Below are 21,487 nucleotides of genomic sequence, written 5' to 3'. Positions count from 1 at the left end.
TGACCAGAATCCTCCAGGCTCTGCCATTCAGCCAGTTTTCAACCCATCCTGATTTATCGTAACAGGATTATTTTTACCATTATGCTTTCTATTACTTAAAGAAAACAACTGAAACTTGGCACTGTCCCTATATATAGCATCCTACTCTATAGCAATACTATCATAATCATCAGAGCCCTTTGCTGATTTAATTTTAGGCCTCAAAGATCCTAGATATCCTGACAGATACAAATGTACACTCTGCATTTCACTGCTGTGAAGATGGAGGCAGAAAAGCGACATAACTTGCCAAAGATAAAACAGCAAAATGAAAGGCAGAACTGTGAACAGATTCGAGGAGCCCTGTCACAGAGACCCTAGAAAATACACCTTCGCTGTGATGTATGGCTGCTTCAAACTACCCGCAAGCTACAAACACCTGCCCGATAACTTTTCCTGTGTGGTTAGGCCAGCATGAGACAAGGAAGGGTCTTCTACTTGTTGCCTTTATTGTTTAAATAACAAACTTTTAATTTAACTAATTGTAGTGAACTTTGGCATCTAATGGTATTCAGCCTCAAAAAAGAGGGAAAATGTCATTAGCCCTTATTTAAAAAAGGAGATAATCGACGCCACAATTTTCAAGCTGGCTTAGCATCTACACCATAAATCAGAATCCAAACGCCTGTTTTCTTTTTGACATGTGAGAAGCATCCAGATTTTCCAAAGTTCAAAACCAAGTATCTCCCATTGAGAACACCAGATAATATCCCCTCATTATACCCCATTTCTTGAGCGAATAATACAATTTCCCTGTTCACCTTGTGCTTATGGATAAGGCCTGAAGCTTCTGGTTGCTGAATATCTAGACACTTACACAGGCTTATAGATCCGTAAGGCTAGAAAGAACAGTCTCTCCTGTGTAGCACATCTCATACATTAGCAGGGGGCATTTTCTTCTCTTTATATGTCCAACAAATAGACTGAAATGGTATGTATTTACAGTCCTGACATGGAAGCCGAATTATTCTGGTCATGTGTCTCCAGCCCTGACTATTGGGATCTTTTAAAAGAGAGTTCTCCAGGTTTAGAAAGACGGTCACAATGTCAGTCTCACAACAGACGAAGGTTTCCTCGCTCTCAGGCTTGCCCTTTTGTGGGTCCACCATGCTGCTATTATTTTAAAGCTACATCTGGAACAGAGCCTACAAAAGAAAAGATGAGACCTTTACCAACTCATCTATGCCATCTTTGTCCCACATGTCCATCTTGAAAGCATTCTGCTCAGCTTCAGATCTTTCTGGGTCACCAGTGGTTTGTTTCAACAACTGTACTCCAGACCTCACTGAGACTCAACCAGTCAGCTTTGTTTATGGCTTCTATTTCCTGTATATCCTCATTGATTGCATTTCCCAGTTCACGCCACATCTCGGATGGAAAATAAAAAGTGGGGGAAACAAAGGGAATCCAGCGCATCACCCACATCATGTGTAATGCATAAGCTGAGGTTAAGCGGAGCGTGAGAATGGCTGTTGAGGAACTTAGGCTTACTTTTGCCTGGAAAGGAGTCAGAAGAATCCAAACTAACCCAGGTTTGGCTAATGATTTTGATGCAAAATTCTGACACCACTGGAAACAAAAACCCCAAACAAACAAGGTCACTGGACTGCTCCAAAGACTCTGGGGCATATTAGAGAAGGCAGATTTGTGGTTTTTCACATACAGAAAATGAAGCTCTAGAATGTGGAAACAGTTTTATATCAAACATGGGCAGGGCTCAGTGACCAGTGACCTGGGTGCTTCGAAAAAGATAGCAGCCAAGATATCACTGAGAACTGATACATATAAAGATGTGCACATGGTAATTTTATCTGAACCTGAGTTACAATGATTTACAGCTTGTAGTTTATACTGGAGAAAAACCTGTTTGACTTTTTTTCTCTGTCTTACAATATTGAGGGAGGTAGCTTGGTTTGGGCATCAGAACTCAGAAGAATATAGGTCTGTTCCTCATTCAAGCAAAATCACTGGGTACTATTGGGCACGTAACACTGTACTGCACTTGAGAAAAGCCAGACACTGGTATGCACCCTGTAATAACTGGGAATGTCGTCTATTCAGCATGGCTGAAGATGACGCCTCTCTAAGTCTGCTTACCTTCCATAAAATAACTGTTGCTTTGTGAGAGGATACGAAGATACATTCTTTAGATTACTTGAATTTCTCAGTTCTCATAGAATCAGTGACTGTATATGAATCACCCATTATACTGAATATTTAGGTCAGAGAAAAGCATGCAAACTGACAGCACAGTATGTAAAATTAAGGGCATTCTATCAATTTGTCTGTGACATGGTTTTCTTGGGGGTACTTCTAATTAGTAAATCTTCCTACCTTGTTTATTGTTTCCTGAGAAGCAGTATAGCTGGATGTTAAGAAAACGGATCTTTTAATCAGTGTAAATCCTCTGCATTTTTCAGAATAATTTTATGACATGACTTAGGAGAGAAACAAGCCTCAGTTAAAGTGGAAGTGAAGAGAGCAGCAGTGGCAGCATCAAAAGGACAGGAAGACTACGTTTACATTATTGTAGGAATATGCAGTTGTAAAAGCATGAGCTAGTCTGTCCTGAAATAAAGGAACTCCTAGCTCAGAGTCCCTGGTTAGGCATATGACAGATACCCATTTTTTCTGCATCAGGCAAAGAAGACATCCATAATACAGTGAGCTATACTTGGGCTGAAGAAAAAAGCTTTTAAAAGATAGCAAGTGATGCCATACTTTTTCATTATGGAGCATGCTATGCAAAGATCTGGGTAGTCAGCTCCCACCAACCATCTGGAGAGAGAAGTCACTCAAATTTAAGTGCTGAACCTGCTGTGGTAGACAATCAGTGCCAGTGAACCACTCACTACTCTCCCCCTGTCTGTTTTCCTGCCTTTTGCTGCAATAGAGCCTTAAAATAAAATAATCTGGCTACCACTTTCCAAACACCCGCTTCCAAACACCCCAGCTTCCATCTGCAGAGTGCACTTCATTCATTGGACAAAGCGGGCCACTTCCACAGAAAAAGCTATACTGAAGGTCTGACCGACAGGGAAATGCCATGGAAAGGAAATAACACATGAAAACATTGCCTCTTCTTTACCGAGCTCATCACGGCCCTGTGTTAAACCCTAATTTCTGTTTTATGTCTCCCTGATTCCTCCCCAGTGCTTAATGTCTCTTTTCACTCCTCTTAAAAGCTTCCAGGGGCTGAGATCTTGGGAACCCAGCAAGCTCACTGAGTTTGCCTTATGAAAAGTGACTTTAAGTGCCAGGGAGGGTTTAGCAGCTTTGAAATAAAAGGAACTTTCGACCATGTTGCCATAAATTGCTTTGTTGCCTGTAGTCAGCAAGAATCAACTTGAAGACTTCTGGAGCCTGAGGGTATCAATTGCTTTGTTTTTTCCCCTCTATCAAATCTATCCTCCAGTGACTTGTGTTACACTCCAGGCTGCTCTGGGATGCTCAGCAGATGCTAAATGGGGCACAAGAGACATATCAAGCCCCTTGGCATGTATATATTTTTAAATCAAATAGGCAGACACGGGCAAAAGAATCTGCGATGGTGAATCAAACGTTCCTAGCTTGTTCTATTGTACACAGTCATCCTGCCTTCCTGTAGGACGAGACAGTAACTGAGTGACTCAAGTCTAAATAGCTTGGGATCAAGTGCTATAAGCCTTACTCATGTGCACACCAGTTCCAGTGGGCTCACTGGGACAGCTTGTGTTATAGCAGGTCATTTCATGGATGAAGGCCTATGAAGAATATTTGTAGGTGGGAACAATCTGATGAGAATAGAATACAGATTATGTCAGTTAAAGAAACAATTTGGTGCACAGCAGCTGTAAAAAAAAAACCAAGAGGATATGGAGTGCTGTTTCCACAATAGCAGCTCCCAAAGAGAAGGAATACTGAGCAATTTAATAACATTGGGATGCCCCTGCCCCTGCTTTTTCTACTAACCAATAACATAAAAAGCTTACCAGATAAAGGGGACTACTGATGGCTTTTTCTCCTTTGAACTTGTCTGCATGCATAAATTGCACAGAATTAACCTAAATTAGACAGGGACACTGGTAGCAGTCCTACCTGTCATAACTTTTTCTTAAAAGGAAATAGGGAGAAAGACAAATGAAGGATGATGAGCTCGCTTCATTTTAACAATTGATCAGCTACGTGCATACCTACCTAAAGGCAGAAGAATAAAGCCTACTGGGAAAAAACCTCTGGTATAAATGAAACCTGTTTGTGAAAAAGAAGCTGACGTAACTGAAACATAAATAATGAACGGTATGTATAGATGCTGTATTTGCTGTAAATTATCACCTATGGAGAATGATGTACAGACAAACTGAAGCATTCAAAGAGCATAATATATTTTTAAAATTTGGATCTCTGCTGCTGAAGTGTGAGAGCTGCTTAGCAAAGCAGAGTGAAGGCTGGTGCAATGATTACAACACTAATGCAGCAGCTGGGAGAGCTGTATTCACTCCCCTTTGTCAACACAGATCTTCCATATGAGCTTTGCCAACTGATTTAGCTTTGCAGGGTGTCAGATTCCTATCTAAAATGCTGAAAGAACAATTCTCTCCTATTTAACAAGGATAAGGAACAGGCAAATACATGATAGATTGTGAGACAGTCAGGCACTGTAGTGGTGAGGATCAGGAAAGCCCTGACACCGGCTGGGAGTGTTACTTGCTTGTGAGCATGTACTGAAGAAATGGTAGAATAAGTTTATCAGAGTCCAGCACTCTGCGCACCAATGCCACTAGAGAGAATGTGCTTGCCGTAAAAAGTCTGAGAAGTCCAATTTCATGTATCAGAAGTTTTTCACAATTAGTTAATACTTTTGGTTCTGGAGCTTCAAAGTCAACAGAGACCATGTATTTCACTGGTAGAAATAATAGCTGATTGAACTACAACGATGCAAACTCAGGGAGAAATCACCTGCCTAGAACTCCACTGAAGTCAGTATAGCCTTAGCTACCCGAAAAGACCAGTTCTTAGTAAATCCATTCCAGCTTGGAACAACTTCATGACTGTTGTTCCTTTTCTGCTTCCATTACATCCTCACAGCAGGGCATCGGCTTGCCTTGTGCACTGGTGCTAAGTGCACGGCTGCAGTAAGCAGACAGTCCCGGCTTGCTGCTGCTGCTGCTGCAGTGCCTGGCTGGCCCCACAGCTCAGAAACATGTGCCACTCCGATTAATAAAACAGTGTGTACTGCTGGAACGATACCAAATTGCTCTCATCTCTGTGTTTCCTAATTTCTCTTGTAGCCCTCACCCTTCAAACAGGAACAAAGATCTCCCCTGTCTGGTATTGCTAGCTGTGGAAAGGGACTGTTAATTACTCAGCATGTCACTTTGATGAAGGCAGCATGTTGGGAAGCAAACCAGCCTCTTGCATGACCACTAACCCAGCCCTTCCTCTTCCTCTTCCCCCACAGCAGACAGATGCCGAGTGCATGGGCCCAGGTGCACACACGCAGGAAATAAGTGCAGTCAGTGTCTCAGACAGCAGCCGTCGGGAGGTCTCGGCAGGATTTGGCTTGGTTTCTGTGTGAAACAGGAATGAGGCAAGATGACAGACATAGGTGCTCATTTCCTGTAGAAATGTTGTACGGTAGCAGTTGTCCTTAGTTCCATGAGTGCAGGGCTGGGTGTCCGTCCAGGAAAAGGAGCTGCCATGAAATAGTGGGATCCATGCTGCTGTCATGCACCAGTTCTGAACACTGGACCTTTAATTCTTTAGCTCATGGGAAGTTTGAGTGGAAAGAGAAACTCTGAAAAAATTACAGGAAATGGGAGCATGGGCATGTTTAGTGTTTAGGGAGGAACGAGCTCGGAAATCCCAGAAACTGCAATTAATCAATGGACAATTAAAACCTGATTTAGGCTTTGCTCACTGTTTGCTCAGGCAAACTTCTCAGAGAAGTCAAGGCAAATCTGCTTTAGTAAAGAAGGAAAAACTGTACCTCTGACAAATGGCTACACTACCTTTTTGCAGGGAATTTTCTTAGAGGAGAAAGGCACACTGTAAATAACAATGTCTCCTGAGAGATTACTGTGCATTTTGCAGAGAGAAACTGAGGCACCAAGGTGCTATGACTTCCCCAAGGCCCCATGAAAAGTCAGGTGTCTTAACATGCACCTCTGCATATTAGCTAGCAGTGAAACTTTTTTTTTTTTTTTCATCACTGTAAACAAAAGAAGCTTCATTGTTTTGGTGTTTGCATCTGATGGTGGAAACACAAATCTCTTCTTCCAGGAGTTGTGCGTTAACTCCTTAAGGATGAAACATCATAGAAACCCAGCAGTTAGAACGACCAGGCAGGGTCCCTGCCATTTGTATATAACGAGCTAAACAACATTCAGATTTTAATATGTATTCCTGGACTAGCACTGGCAACTTTTGATAATCCTAACAGGGGAGCAGGAGGATGGTGCAGATATCTGAGTGATCCCAGCATGCTAAATCTTCATCAGACAAGCCAGCTATCCATAGCAGACTGAGTAACACTGCACTGCTGACTTCATGCAAAACTTCAGCGGCTGTAAACTTTACAGAATAAAAGAAAAGCCTGTTCAGATGAAGATCTTATTCACTAGATCAAAGGAATATGAAGTGACATCAACTGCGTGGTTCTGATTTAGATCCAATATATGAAACACCGTACAAGCATAAGAAAATTAAGTCCAGATATACAAGCGGGCCAAAAAATGCAGGGCCCTAGAAAAATAAAACCAATTACAGAGAGGCATTCAGAGGGTGATTATGAGATCCTCAGCCTCTATCAGAATTGGATTTTGTGTCGATAACACACAGTCTGTTAAAGGCACAAGGAAACAAGGACTTCTTGGTAGACTTCTTCCTTGGTAGAGGTCTTTCAGTGCTGATTACTTCACCTAAAGCAGGCCTGGTGCAGGCTGAAGCCCCTAAGTGACTTACTAAAGGCTATGAAAAGACCCAGTGGCAGTTTTGAACAGAGCCAAGACAGCGAGTGTCCTTGTCTTAGAACATCACACTGTTTCCCCCATGCTTGTCAACTTCAAAGGGTAGGGAGAGAGGAGGAAGGGTAGTAATTTGTGGTAAGCTGCTTATTAATCTTTTCTCAGTTATAGAATTAGGGCTCAATGAGCTAAGTAGGCCTCAGGAGTTATGGACCTGAGAACTAGCACAATAATCAGATCAGTGATCGCAGTTAATCTCATTCTACAGTGTCAGCCTTGCATGGTTGTTTGCCTCCCACAAGCAGCACTCAGACATGATGATTCATAGTAGCCTTCAGAGCCTTGGGGGTCCATCCATGGCAGTTAATGGGGGCCCTGTGAGCAAAAAATGCACAGTACAGCCTGTGTTACAGTCTCATTTCCCCTCCTTAGTTGACAGAAGCATCAAGTGCACTTGTGCTCTGAGGTCTGCGCTATATAAATATCCCCAGGAAATAAATAAATGCCAGTGCACTTGTGCATTTCCCTCAGATATTCTTCTCCCCAGCTGCTGTGATGACAGTACTTACTAGGAATCAGGCATTTCATTCTGGCTCACTGTTCTGCTGGAGGGAGATGGGAACAAGATGCTCCTGAGGCAAGGGAAGGGGAGGGTAGCAATTCCGTTACCAGAATATTGGTCTGTTTATTTACAGATGCACACACACACACACAAACCTATGGAGAACATTGGAAATTAATTTATTCTCACCCTGCAACTGAAGGGGACAGCTGAAGACTGAAACCTTACTCAATTCGAGGGCAAAGCTGTGAGAGAGGGGAGAGTTTAGGACTAGGGTTTTAATTATCATCCAGATTGGTGCTGAGACTAGATACCTGTTGTGAGGAGTAAAATAGAAGGGGATTGTCTTCGTGATTCATTTTTCCAGCAATTCTGGCCACAGGCCATCTGGCTGTGATTGGCTTGAGTCCCACAGGACATTGCTGATGACAAATAAAGCGTCCCCAGGACAGGCATCACCCACCGTGGCATAAATGGGAACCGAGGTATTCAGAAATTGAACAACTGTGACTAAGGACTAGGCTCGCAGGCTACTCTTCTCTCAAAAGCAAGCCAGGCTTACAGACCTGTTCATTCCCCAAACACTCTGATCCAACAAAACTGTGCTAGAGACAAGAGACAAACAAAAAGGAGGGTTTTAAGGGGAAGCTGAGAAGCCATGTGGTACTAGCTAGAGACCCAGGGAAGCCTGGTTCCATTTCCCTGGGGACAGAGCTCTGAACATCTGTTCTCCTCCTACCCTCTGTCTTATACTGCACGTTTAGTTAGACTGCAAATTTGTTGAGGTTGGGACTGCCTTTCGCTGTGTGTTTAGCACTTACCAGCACAGAAGTTTTAACTTTTTCAGATCCTCAGTGTATACTGTAATATTTTTAACAATTAAGTGAAACCTATAGAATGGGGTTGACTCAATCATTCTAAGTGTATAGATTCATGTCTGTCATGTGTGATCTCCTGCCCCACCTTGCAGTAGAACAGAATTTAAAGCCCAGAACTGTCCAGAACTAAATACACAACATCTGCTTGGCTGTTTGAGTCACCAAGTTCTTGGGCCTGACCCAGAGCTCTACTAATGCCGTTAAAATCACAATGAATTGAATAGATATTTCCGAACACCACCAGAAGACATGAAGTGAGGCTTCTAGTCCATACTCTGGGTCTTCTATGTCCTGGGTAAACCATGCCACCTTTGGATGCCTTGGTGATATCTAGAGAATAAGAATGCTCACCTATCTTTATAAAGATTAGGAATTAAATTTTTGAAATGCAGTGGAATCTTCTGAGTCCATTGGAGCAGAGGCTGAGAACAGAAACATCAGGATTCTGCATGCAAGAGGAACTGTGTTCCTGTGCCAGAGCAGCCACTGCTGATCAGCTCGGCACAAAGTCTTTTAACCTGGAAACTCAACAGCGACTATGGACAGATGAGCCTGTTGCAAGCTGGCTTTTGCTTGTCTTTGTGTCTGCAGGTGGGTCTGAGCCAAGGGAAAGCCCAGCCAATGTGACTGTTCCGGCATTATCTCTTTACAGTTGGTCACAAATGACCTTGCAATGCATATCGTTTCCTGGAACAGCTGCATCCCTGCTCTTTCCCTGGAGACCATCTCTGGGCAGACATGAAGTCACATCCCAACAAGTTCTCACATCAGTCTGAGTATTAAATAGAAGAAGTGCAAATGCTCTCTCCTGTGCAGGATATGTATATTCAGTGAGAACAGCTAGGTTTCAGGGATGGTTCTCCAAAGGGAGACAGACCTTCTCATTTCAGCTCGCCATTAATTATCGTCAGGTCACCTGGTTAAATCTCTAATAACAACAGACACACACTGTTAATTTCTGTGGCAATCTGGATGCTGCTGTCAACATCAAGTTCACTTGCCAGTGTTTATCACTCCCCATGGCCCTCAGACAAGGCCGAATTACCATTTAACTGGAATGTGTTCCATCAGTCAGAATTGATGGAGAGTACCCCATTCTCATTCATAGCTGGGGTCTGCTGCACTCTGTACCACACATCCCACCTTCTTGCAAATCTTAACTAAATGACAAGCCCGTATTAGTTTCACTAGGGTTATGCATGGCAAATTATTGCTGTGTTTGTTTTTTCTGTTCTGTTCATGAGATACGTCCAGTATTGTAATGAAATGGTGCACAGACATCAGTTTATCTGGTGGACTAAGGTCATTTAGTTTCAGAAGCACCTGTGAATTCTGTGGTTTGGTCCCGGCGGTTAACTGTCATATAACAATACCGTCTAGAACAGAAATCACCACATCTCAGTGAAACTAATAGGTTTCGACCAAAAGATGTCTAAAGTCTAGAACAGCAGGAAATCCTGCAACCTGGGATGAAGGCTTGTCCTGGTTGTTCTTACATCAGATCCAAAGCACAGCACTGTACTAGCTACGAAGAAGAAAGTTAACCCCATCCCAGCTGAAACCAGAACAAGGCTGAAAACACCTGGACAACAAGACTTAGGTCAATGGGAAGGCCAGGAAGGGGCACAAATACTGGAAAAGCAGATGGATAGATCTGTGATGCAACCATAGCAGCATCTGTGTACAAGTGTGGGAGTGCAGGACTGCTGCAGGTGAAAAAATGTGTGCATTAACGAAATTCTGTATATATGAGTTTAAGGCAGATTTTAAATGGAGTAATAAGGATCTAACAGTCTAGAGCTGAAGTGTTTCAGAATTGTGTGGCAGCTCAAAATGGAGGTAGGAGATTCTGCATACTTGATTAGGACTTGACAGAACCAGCCCACATATCCTGCACCTACCTCTTGCTGTCCTTTCCATTCATAATCACTCCCAAAGCAATCAGATATAAAACTAGGGCCTCTCTTGATTTCTTTTCGTATGCTGTCTTATGTGGATGAAAAATGTGGGTATAAAATGCTAGGGAACATCCTTTATGATATGATATACATCAATATGATTTCATTGACCTGACATTATGATTTTTGCCAGAAGATCCCACTCCAATGCCTGAACTGCGGCACAAGATTCTCCTTCCTTTCTTTCATTACTCTTTCACCCTGAACCTAGCTATGTCCTTCTCATTTACCAACCGACCCCAGCTCAAAGACTGACTGCTGGAATGAGTCGCTGACCTCTCCCTCTTCCTGAGTCTGTCTTTACACAGGGATCTATGTGTTTTGTCTAGTGCTAATGAGCTGGCCTGTGTTATCTCTAATGTCATTTTAAAATTAAATTAACCCCAGACTGTGGGTGTGTGTTTGCATGGTGATAGTAATACGTTGGGAAGGAGGATGCCTTGGGCGCACACATGAAACCTGCAAAGCTTCTCTGTCGGCTTTGGCTGCTGTGCTGACTGGCACCACCCCAGGGGAGAGTATGCCCATGCATCACAAATTTGCTTTTTGGTTCCCCTTCCACCCACCCCTGAGCCGAGTTCTCTGCCAACTCAGCTTCTGTATAAATCAAAGGGAAATATTCTCCCCCTCCTGTTTTTTTCTTTTCCTGAACAGATTGGATGTCATTATGTGCAGCTGAGCTTGCTGAGGCTTGGGCAGGGGAGGAGGGGACAGGAGGAGTGATGGAAAGAAGAGACGGTTTTAGAAAAAATGCTCGCAGTCCATCAGAGGGGGAAAACAGCCTCCAGCTACAAGTAACCAGCACTTCACACACACTCTGATATACTAGGGAAACCCAGAGAGCTTTAATATTTAAAAATAAAATAGAGAGTCAGGAAAAAAGAACTAGAAGGGAAAGGATGTTATCCCTGTTGATGGAGCAATGAGACAGACATCACAGGGCTGTGATGGAGGAGCTGGATGTCAGAACACCTTCTCAAGCTCTCTGACACACTGGGGGTGCTCAGGGGGCAATTTGCGGAGCACGTGCAATCTTACAGACGTTAGTCCACGTACAGCCTACAATGAATAGTCTCAAGCATTATGCAGAAAGGTTTCTAGCTCATCTTTTATGAAAAGCACCCTTTTACTCCTCCCAGTCAAGTTGTTCTCCATGCAGTGCAGTTTGCCATCATTACTGAGGGGATCGCTAGGTGAGAAAGGGGGGGAAAGAAAGGGGAAGGGAGAGGAGCAAGGGGAGGAGGAGAGAAGGGGGGCAGGAGGAAAAAGGGGGAGGGGGGCAGGGGAGAGAGAGAGGGAAGGGAGAAGGGGGGGAAGAGGAGTAGGAGAGGGAGAGTGGGAGAGAAAGAGGAGGGAAGGGAGCGAAGAGAGGCAAAAGGGGGGTGGGGGGAGAGAGAGAGAGACAGAGAGGAAAGGAGAGGTGCGAGCCAAATGCATGGCATTCAAAAGAAGCAGCTTTCAAAAGCTTTGGCTGGGATGCAGATTTGCAGAATCTCTGGACCCATAATTCCCTGGCATACAAAGCTTGCTGGAGGCATCAATGTGCCCAAAAGGGGCTTGCAGAATAAACAGCAGATAAAAAAACCCAACACCCACAACAAGCCGATGAATTAAAAATGAAGGCAAGGGAAACAGCTGTACTTCCAAGCTGCAGGTGACCTCACTGTGGAAGCTGCGCCACAGCAAGGCACGAGCATGTCCAGCAGTTCTGAAATAATAGGTACAGACAATAATAGCTGGGAGGAAGAATACATCCCCTATCTATATTAAAGAGTAGGTAATTGCCCATCTCCCCTGCCAGCTGTATTTTAATCCAGAACTAAATTACTCTGAACATTCTTATAAACTTTTATGTTACAGCATCTCCTAAAACCTCAGTTGACACTACTAAAAAATACTGTTCTCACTTAAGTTACGACATCCAGAAGGATAATTATCCACCAAGATTTGCCCAGGATCACAGAGTCCATGTCAATATCAGGAAGACTCCAGATTTCCTCAGTCTCAGCCTTTTGTATTAAGCAAACAGCTACTTTCTCCCAGGTTTTGGATGTTTTTTTCAAATTAGCAAAGATTGCATGTGAGAAACAAAAAAGACCCCTACCCTGTAATTCAGTGCATAGATGTGGTTCTCCAGTTCATAATTATCCTCAATTTTGATTACTTTGTACTGCAGCAGAGTAGTATCCTATCATATCAGATAATTAAAAATAAGTTAACAGTATTGAATAAATTCTATTATCTCCATTTAAAAAATGGGGAAACCAAGTCAGAGGGGGGAATGATTTTCTTCAGTGTTCCATAAAAAGTCAAAGGCAGAAGATGGAAACGGGTGTTATACATCTGTTATGTGCCACCAAATCAGATTTTTTCATTCACCAGTTTCCCTGGCATTATTATACAACTGATAATGGAGGATGAAAAGAGATGGACAGTTAAATGAAGAACCACGCTAAATTGAGGTATCTTTGTACTCCGGAGAAAGAGTGCAAAGGAATACACTGTCTGAAAAGACCTATCACTTCCCAAAAGTTAGCCATTAAACTCCAGTATTCAGGTCTGATACAAAAATTAACAGGTAGAAAAGTCCTGAAATGTTTCAAAAAGAGGGATTGCTAAAACTGTGGAAATAATTTTCTGGTTTTTAAACAACAGTTTTCCTGAGTTGCTGAAGATTGCCATTCAGAGTGGAAAATCTTGAAGATATTGGGGGTAAAAAGAGCTCATCCTTTTATGAAACAGCTATCTGCAAGCAAGATGCCATCTCCTTCCAGAAGCAACTAATGCTAGAGCATCATGTTCTGTTCCGCTCCACCTGTTGCTGGAGTTGATAAGCAAGTTTAGGGAATGTGCTGATAATGCTTATAATGCCTTTTTTTTTTTCCTTCTTCCCCTAATGCTAGAACTCAGGCTAAATTAGAAAGGTCTCATGTCTCATAGCACTACTTCTTCCAGAAGAGTTCTACTTTCCAAGGAGTCTTTCACTGGGAAAAGTGGTTTTCCTTTTTGAATATTGTTTATTAAACATTGTTGTATTTAAAAGGCAGGTCTTCCTTCCAGTGTAACTTAGTTCCATGGGATCCCTGCTGCCTGAAGAGGGCTGTAAGGGCGGTGTACCAGGCTTTGTGCTGCTCACACTTTGCCTGGGAACAGTTTCCCCAAAAGAAGAGTACAACAGGAATGTGATACGCCACAAAGATGACAAAAAAGTCTCAGGGGGACAGAAATATTTGGCAGCTAATGTGCTTTAGGTGGACTTTTTTCCTACAAGGCTTAAAGGCCTAGACTTTTCCTTCTCCCTGATGCCTACAATAAGCATCATGAACTGGAGGATCCAAGCCAAAATATTTAAACCTGTCACTCAAAGGACTCTGAAACATTTCACAAACTGCTGACCCACCCTGGGAGACAGAATGGGAAACGATATGAGAACTACCACGTCTCCCCATTTGTAGGCAGCAGACAGTAGTGGTAAGTTCTGGTATTTCAAAACTTCAGTCTTCTTCTGTCGTTTACTGTGAAAGGGAACAATTCCCCCCGTGAACTAACAGGGACCAGGCACAGCAGCCTACACCTTAGTTAGGTGGCAGCGCTGCCCTGGGCTGGCTGTGGAGACACCCACAGTAACCGACGGTGTAAGGGAAGCGGACCTATGGCAGTAGATTTCCAACAGGTTTTGCCTCCTGGATATAGGAATGCCTCAAAATGCACAAACGTTCCCTAATCGCCATCTTCTCAAACACATACTATGTCACGACCAGTTTTGGAACGAAATAAAGCAGGTTCTTAGAAAGCACATTCCTTTACTAAAGATGCAGAGCAATGGAGGCGCAAAGTCTGTTCAATTTTTAGAGAAGAAAATGGCAAAGAATAATCAAGCCACATGGGAATATGAAACAAAAGCAGTCATTAAAAATTGCTTCTGAATTGGTAGTTTTTTGTTAGAGAGAGATAATTCCAGAGCTATTTGCAAAAATCAATTCCAATTGCAGTTCTTGTTTGTTGTGCAGAGAATGGAAATGGTCTAGCTATCAAAGGGGCCTGGATTCCTTCAGAAAATGACCGTACGTGTACACTGGAAAGCATGTTGCAGTTCTGTCACAGGGGCATTAAAAATAGTCAGAGATCACGTACCACCAAGTAACAGTAATTTGCCGCTACCAAAATAGTTTACAGTATTTAAAAAAAGCTTCATCTAGAGATAGTTCTCTTGGCAGCAAAAATCTTCCTAGTGCCAAGAGAAAAATAATTTGCATCCCTGGTGTCAATGGTAATACTACCATGTTGCCTTAACGCTCCAGGAGATGCAGCCAGCTCAGCACTGCTTTCAGAAAGAAAATCTCTGAAAATAACATGGAGAAGAAAAGAAATTCACATGGCAATTGCATTGGTAATGAATCTGACATCAGCAGGTGATGAATCATTCTTTCGTTGAGGCATTTATCTAATGAAACATAACCCTGGTGCTTGGGATTGGGCTTTTCTTTTTTCTTCATTTCAATCTGTTGTTAACAGCCCTCCAAGAGTTAAGTTTTCAAGAATATGGTTGCCTTGGTATTATGCTCTCAGCTGTGATCAGCAATATGTAACAAAAAAACAGTACTTAAGTGGATTTTTTTTTAAGTATTCCCCACTGTAAATGTGTAATTAATTAGCCTTCCCCTTCCCCCTCTGCTCACACGTTCAGACCCTTAGGGACCCTCCCCTTTTCTTCCTATCAAATTCAGACAGTGACTAGGATCTGAATTATTCATTCAGCTGTAGGTGTAACATCCATTTAAGTGATTTAAAGTTTAAGCAATCTTGCTGCTGTTCAGCAACAAAAAAAAAGTTGAAAGAGAAAAGTAGAGCCCAATAGGAATTTGGAAAGTTGTTTTTTCTTAAACCACTTCTTTGATTACACAAACAGTGCTTGTTTTTGTGAATCAACCTACTCAAATGAAAAAGGAGGGTTTCTGAGAACGGCACATAAACAAGAGCACCTGTCACTCATTAAGAAAATACCATGATTATAAGCATTAGTTAAGGCTTTTGTTCCAGCATGTCTAGTTGAATATTCTTTGCTGTGATAGTTAATTTTATGCACACTTTTCTGGAAGTACGTAGCAAGTGAATTTCATATTGACAATCCCAGAGAATCATATTAAGATACCCGTTTAGTCCTCATTATCATTATATCAGAGAACCTCATCTTAAAAATTATGTACAGCCAAAGAACAAATTAATCATAATTAACAACACTTTGTAGTATTTCTGATTAGATCTCAAAGTGCTTCAAAGTCTTTAATTTTCCAAACATTTCTGCAATACAAGGCAGCACTGTTACTCCGATCTTAAAGTCACGGCTGTGAAGTACAGTACCTGGATCTGTTTAATTTTGGGCAATTTGGGAAAGTTTCCCCATGCCCATAGCAGGCGGTAGTGGGAGATCCGGCACACTCTGTCCACACCCCTGCTCTAATGGAAGAATCCCGACGTACCTCCCAGCGCACGTGTGTTCTGCAGTTGAAGCTGAATGCTGATTTTCCTCAAGGGAACACCAAAAGTCTGCGACAAAAAGAAAAACCAGATCTAACCGGAAGCCTAGCGTCATAGTCACTAGGTGGCCACCAGGTCACAAGCCAGACTTTAAGTGTTAGAGGTACTTGCATGCAATGCGATGTGTCAGTTCAAAGTAATTCAAGTAGCGAATACAAATTCTGAAGACTGTGATTACATGAAGTACTGTGTTGCCAGTACTTACAATTTTATTAGCAATACCATAATATGTGCTATTTCTCTTGAAGATGCAGCTGCTTGAATGTCATCTGAATACCTCAGCCTTTATGAAAAAGTGTTCTATTTTTAAAGTCATAATTATACCACTCATGATTTTGAAGTACAGGCTTATGCCTTTATTAGTATAAGATTGGTAATACTGAACTTAAAAAAAGCACAAATCCTGAAATACCTGAAGGTATTTTAAGCAAAGAAAGCTGGAAAGGAATGGGTGACAGGATCCTTCCCCTAATTCTCGCACGACAGAGCCCATTGTACATAGATCCAGGAATAAAGCTACAGATTCTCACAAGTCGGGGTGGAGAGAAGTAGCCCCAAGAAGCAGCAGAAGCTTTCAGCAGTTCTGTATGACGCTTGTTACTGGGGTCTACTTTAAGTAAAACATCTACTCAAGGCTACCCACAGGTACTCAACCCTATTCAAGGGTTCTAGAATGCAGGATGGATCATTCTGGTTGAAAATAAAGGTTGCTTAAAACAACTGAGTTCCCACCATTGTTAACTGCGTTCCCACATGGTTAACTGGAAGTTGCACGGTGCTCAAAGGCATCAGCCAGGACCCAGTAACACTGTGTAACTGGCTGCACACACAGCGTGGTTCAGTGCTGTTTTGCACAATCAGTTACCTTTAGGATTCTACCCTGCAATCGGTTCTACCCACACAAACTTCATTGTGGAATCAAGTCTTTTATTTCTGTGACTCTTTTTTGATCTAGATTTGAGTGGCATCATCTTCTTGATTAGAAGCCCCACTTGCTTAGAGTGGAGTTTTCCTGATAGTTTTCTTTCTATGAATTGCTCCATCAAAGGACTGTCATAACAGACTGTTTGCCAATTTGAAATCCAACAGTTTGTCTGGTGTAAGTGTTAAAAATGTTGTCTTGGCAGTTGTGGGTTTTTTTTTTTTTGTTGGTTTTTTTTTTTTTTTTTTGCATTAAGCGACTTGATTTTTTTTTCTATTTGCTTCTACAGTATGTCAAGGAAACGGGATCATTTTAGTAATCAAACCTGCTTTTTTTCTTTCACTTCAAATAAAACTCAACACTTCACCTATGAATTAAGTAAATAATTTTATTTTAACTATATAAACTCTGTAAAACTTAGAATGTTTCTTGCTGAAACTTAGAGTCATCACTGGTAAAGTATAGTAAATTGTTTTAAAGTGGTATTAAAAACAAAAGCAAGATAGATGTATCTTTTTTTTAATGTTTTCTTAACCGAGAACGAAAGATTTGAGGCTAAGGGTTCCTCTAGACTTTAGTCTGTGAGATAAGGGTCCTCTGTGATGACTCAAGTCAGGTTCTTTTAAATATTTTACCAATTTACCTTTTCACTCATTACAGTCATTAAATGACTAAAGCTTTGCAGTATGATGCAAGAACACTCACTTTATGCTCGTGGCCTCTAAACCCTCTAAAAAAACACTGAACTTGCTTTCTCTGGTGGGCCAGACTGCTCCTAACTAAAACAGCGTTTGGTTCCTAATTTCGATTCAACAATTATCACTTCTGGTGAAAGTGTCCTGTGTGGGCCCAGGCAGTACCAAATGATTCATTTTATAGAGGTCAATATGGTGTGAATTTAATGATATTCACAATTTGTTCAGCACCTGAGAAAATACCAGATAGGCTACAATAGAAAAGCAGCAACTATTCAAAATTAGCAACTGGAATTAACCCCTTGCTAATAAAGAGGAAAAAATGCTTTACAGTCACCTGGAAAGTCTGAGTAACTCAGCATCCAGGAGAAGGTATTTACGTAAGAAGAAAGCCAGAAGGCACCTGTATAGGCTACCAGACCTCGAACAGGAACACCAGGACATACTTCAGAACAAAAAACAAAGTTCAGAAACCCAGGCTCAAGAACTTTAAATTCTTTCATTAAGGATGGATGAGAGAATTGGCTTTCATCTATCAACATCATCACCTAAAGCCATTAGTGCATCTGTGAATTGCACCACTATGTTTCCAGGAGAAAAACTTGATTATTTCTTCAAAACCAAAGCAATACGGGGCAACAGCGATTCTTTGAAAGAGCAAGCAGAGTATAGAGCTGAAGGACGCTAACCCGGAATTACTGGTAAATGAAAGAGCCAGAGAGCGGCGAGAGTCTGCTGCTCCCGACAGGTTTGTAAGCCAGGCACAGCCCAAGCCTGCAAGGGCAAGGACCCCACCAGCCAGGGCGCGTGAGCAGGGATGCACGGCAGGGCCAGGGACGGAGCTCTGGGGTTCTGCAGTCAATGTGGAGTCACGATACACGAAGGCATGTGTGGGCCCACAGCCAGGCGTAGCTGCGACACAGCTACAACCAGGATGCCCTACGACACAACTACAACCAGGATGCTCTATGCTGCAGCTCAGGCACAGGCTGCCTGGCCCCATGCTGGAACGGGGCCTCTGGGCTCATGGGTGGAGGGGTGCAGGTGGAGACCCCATAGGAGGCTGGTCAGGGGCTGCTGGGGGCCCAAGGAAGAGGTTCAGAGCTGTGCGTCTAACTATGTCACCTGTCACCATGTCTTACCTTAAACAGTTTATCCTCCTTTCACAAGGACATTTGCAACCACATAAATCTCCAAAGTCACACCGGTGTAAAACTCCTGAGTGAAGCAGGAATCAGGCCTCCAGAGAACAGTAAACACAAAACATGAACCGAAGAGGATTCTCTCTGCCCCCTGGGAGCAATGCGTGGGTGGCTCTGGCACAGGGCACACAGCAGTACAGCGTTACCAGTCTGTGTGTGCCTGCGCAAGGGTACCGGTACACACTCAGCATCTGTGAAGGCTGCGGGCAGATATCAGTTGAATTACCTACAGAAATCCTAATTTCAAGTCACGAGGATGGTTAGTGAAAGAAGGTGCCTGTCTCAACTTTAGAAAGCATGTGCCTTCCCTCTCCCCCAGCCCCAGGCTGCGGTGGCTGCACTCTCACCCGCTGGCACAGCTCCGAATGGTGACGCTGTCATTCGTTTTACAGTGGGCTCTGTGTGTGCTATTTCTTTTTAAATGATTCATGACTCCCACTTCTCACTTCATCTGCCTTTGTTTTCCTCTGCAGTGCAATGTGTCTGATACATGGCAAAATGTGCTGTGCTAACGCCAGCACTGTGAATGGTTATACATTAACGTTAAGGTAACGATGTCTGCAGATACAGCACAGTGATGTAAACGGGCTTGAGAGGGTTTGGATTCTACTTCTTTGGCCTTGTAAAATTATACAAAACAGGAATACAAACAGCCGCCTCACTGAATCATTTTTTTTTTGGTGCATGCTTTTTGCCTTTTTCATTTCCTAGTGTCCTTCTGAACTCATCTTTAGCAATAGATGAGTACTTTCTGGTACTTCACCAAATTCCTGCTTCTTGTGACTGTAAAATCCAGATGTCAACCCGTCTTTTTCTACACCAGCTTTCATATGTCTTTACAAAGAATCAGCACCCCTCTGTAAGGATGGAAAAACTGAAGCACAGAATCAGAAAATACCTTGGCTAAAACCATTCGGTAGGCTAGTGGAAGAGCTAAGAATAAAATTATGATTTCCTGATGTTTAGTCTGATCCTCTATGAATTGGACTGCCTTACACTGTGAAGGTGCTCAGCGGTTAACTTTATTTATGTATTTACTATTCACGTATGGCATGTTCTCACATCTTTTATTTTCATGTTAATCATGTTGTGGATCTTCTCCACCCACCCCCCATTTCCTTTGGTACATTTGTTCTATAGCTATTTGTGTAGAAACCAAGCAATTTCTGCTCCACCTGCTCATAAACACAATGAGGGAGAGAACACTATGTTACAGCACAGCCACTGCCTTAGCAACAGATTACAGCATCACTGGGAAAGGAATAGAGACCTTCTGGAGAGGAGGAGTGCCCTTTATCTCCCTGAAAAGCTACAGCAGGCAAGTTCTGCTTTTAATTATATTTCCTGCAAGCCCCCCCCCCCCCCCCCCCCCTTAGCTTTGAACAATCAGGAGTTGTAAAGAAAGAATGCAAAAACTGAGCGCAGGGTTTGCTCCCTGCACTCAGAAAAGACGAAGTGGGGTTAGGGAAGGATTGTGAGCAGGCTGGCTTCTGAACAGAACATGCAGCTCCATATTTGAGCACTCCCTTACGGTGGGGTGTAAATAATTTGTTCTGTTTAGATACCAGCCCACTGGTATCTAAATGTCTGGCAGGACAGCTCTCTTAAGGGAAGTACAACAGGAAAGTAAACCACAGCCCTTTGCTGTCGTACTCCTAGAAGCTCAGATATCTGGAATCAAAGTCATGAGCCCTCCACCCTACGAAAAGACGCGTCTCAGCTGGCAGGCATAGCTGGGCACGCAAAGGCTGATTTGGCAGAGCGTATCTACACACAAGTCATAGCACTGGCACCCTTGATAGATCCTGTCAGAAGATTAATCACAGCTTGGACCAGTGAGCTTAGTGGCACCTTAAAGTATTTTTAGAAAGGCAAATATCTGTGTAAAGGTAAAGCTATTTGATTTTAGCCTTCTCCCAAGCCATTTCAGTAGGTCATATATTTTAGACTGGGAGCTCTCCAGAAGCGAGGATGGTGTTTCTGTGTCTGCAATAATACAATCCTGATCTTGAAAGAGGTCTCTAGATGACAGAATATAGCCATATAGTAATAACTTACAGAAATAGAATGGAAAAATGGTCAACTACATTTGCATTGCTTTGTTAAAAGGATGCCACTTGGGCTGCTTGACCCCTAAGGGAGACAAAAGACAGAGAACCATACCTTCCACCTTGGATTTCAGAACCCTGAACTAACATACGAGAACAGTGATATAATGGTGAGTTATATAAAAGGTCAGTAGTGACATAAAAAACCAGACAAACCATTTTTTTCATTGTCTGGGGATTAGATATTTCATTAAGCTGTCTGTCCATATTAGAGAATTAAGCCTATTATCTCTGGAAGGATTTTGATGCCAAAAAAAAATGTCTGGGCTCATAGCTCATCTAGTCATTATATGACTGGAAATATGGAGCAAAATATGCAAGATGTAAGAGGAAATACAGAAAACCTCTGGCATGAAGGCAAGAGTGAAAAAGATTGTGGGAGAATAGTAAACTTGTACGCATACAGACTTCAGTGTTCTTATTTGCTCTCTCTGACACAATATGGTGTCCCTACAGCTGCATAATATAAAAACCAACGGCTTTATGAAATCTGGCCTCACCACCTTTTACAGATGGTAGCCTGAAGATGCAGCCACTTTACCAAAAGCATACAGCAGTGACAAAGACTAAACTCTCTAAACTGACTGAACTGACTAAACCACGCTCGCCAAATTTTACCCAGTCCACTGTGTCATACTGAC

General features: G+C 42.5%; 1 protein-coding gene across 1 annotated transcript in view; it reads right to left on the bottom strand.

The window, feature by feature from the left end:
- Nucleotides 1–21,487, bottom strand: part of MORN1 (MORN repeat containing 1) — a gene marked incomplete at its 5' end in the record, with an annotated part of 180,856 nt that overhangs the window by 49,622 nt on the left and 109,747 nt on the right. Inside the window, 1 exon segment of the mRNA XM_080380680.1 lies at nt 857–15,928.

This window comes from Falco punctatus (genome assembly GCF_963210335.1).
Source record: "Falco punctatus genome assembly, chromosome: 3".
Classification (NCBI taxonomy): domain Eukaryota; kingdom Metazoa; phylum Chordata; class Aves; order Falconiformes; family Falconidae; genus Falco; species Falco punctatus.
This window is presented reverse-complemented; position numbering and strand designations above follow the sequence as displayed.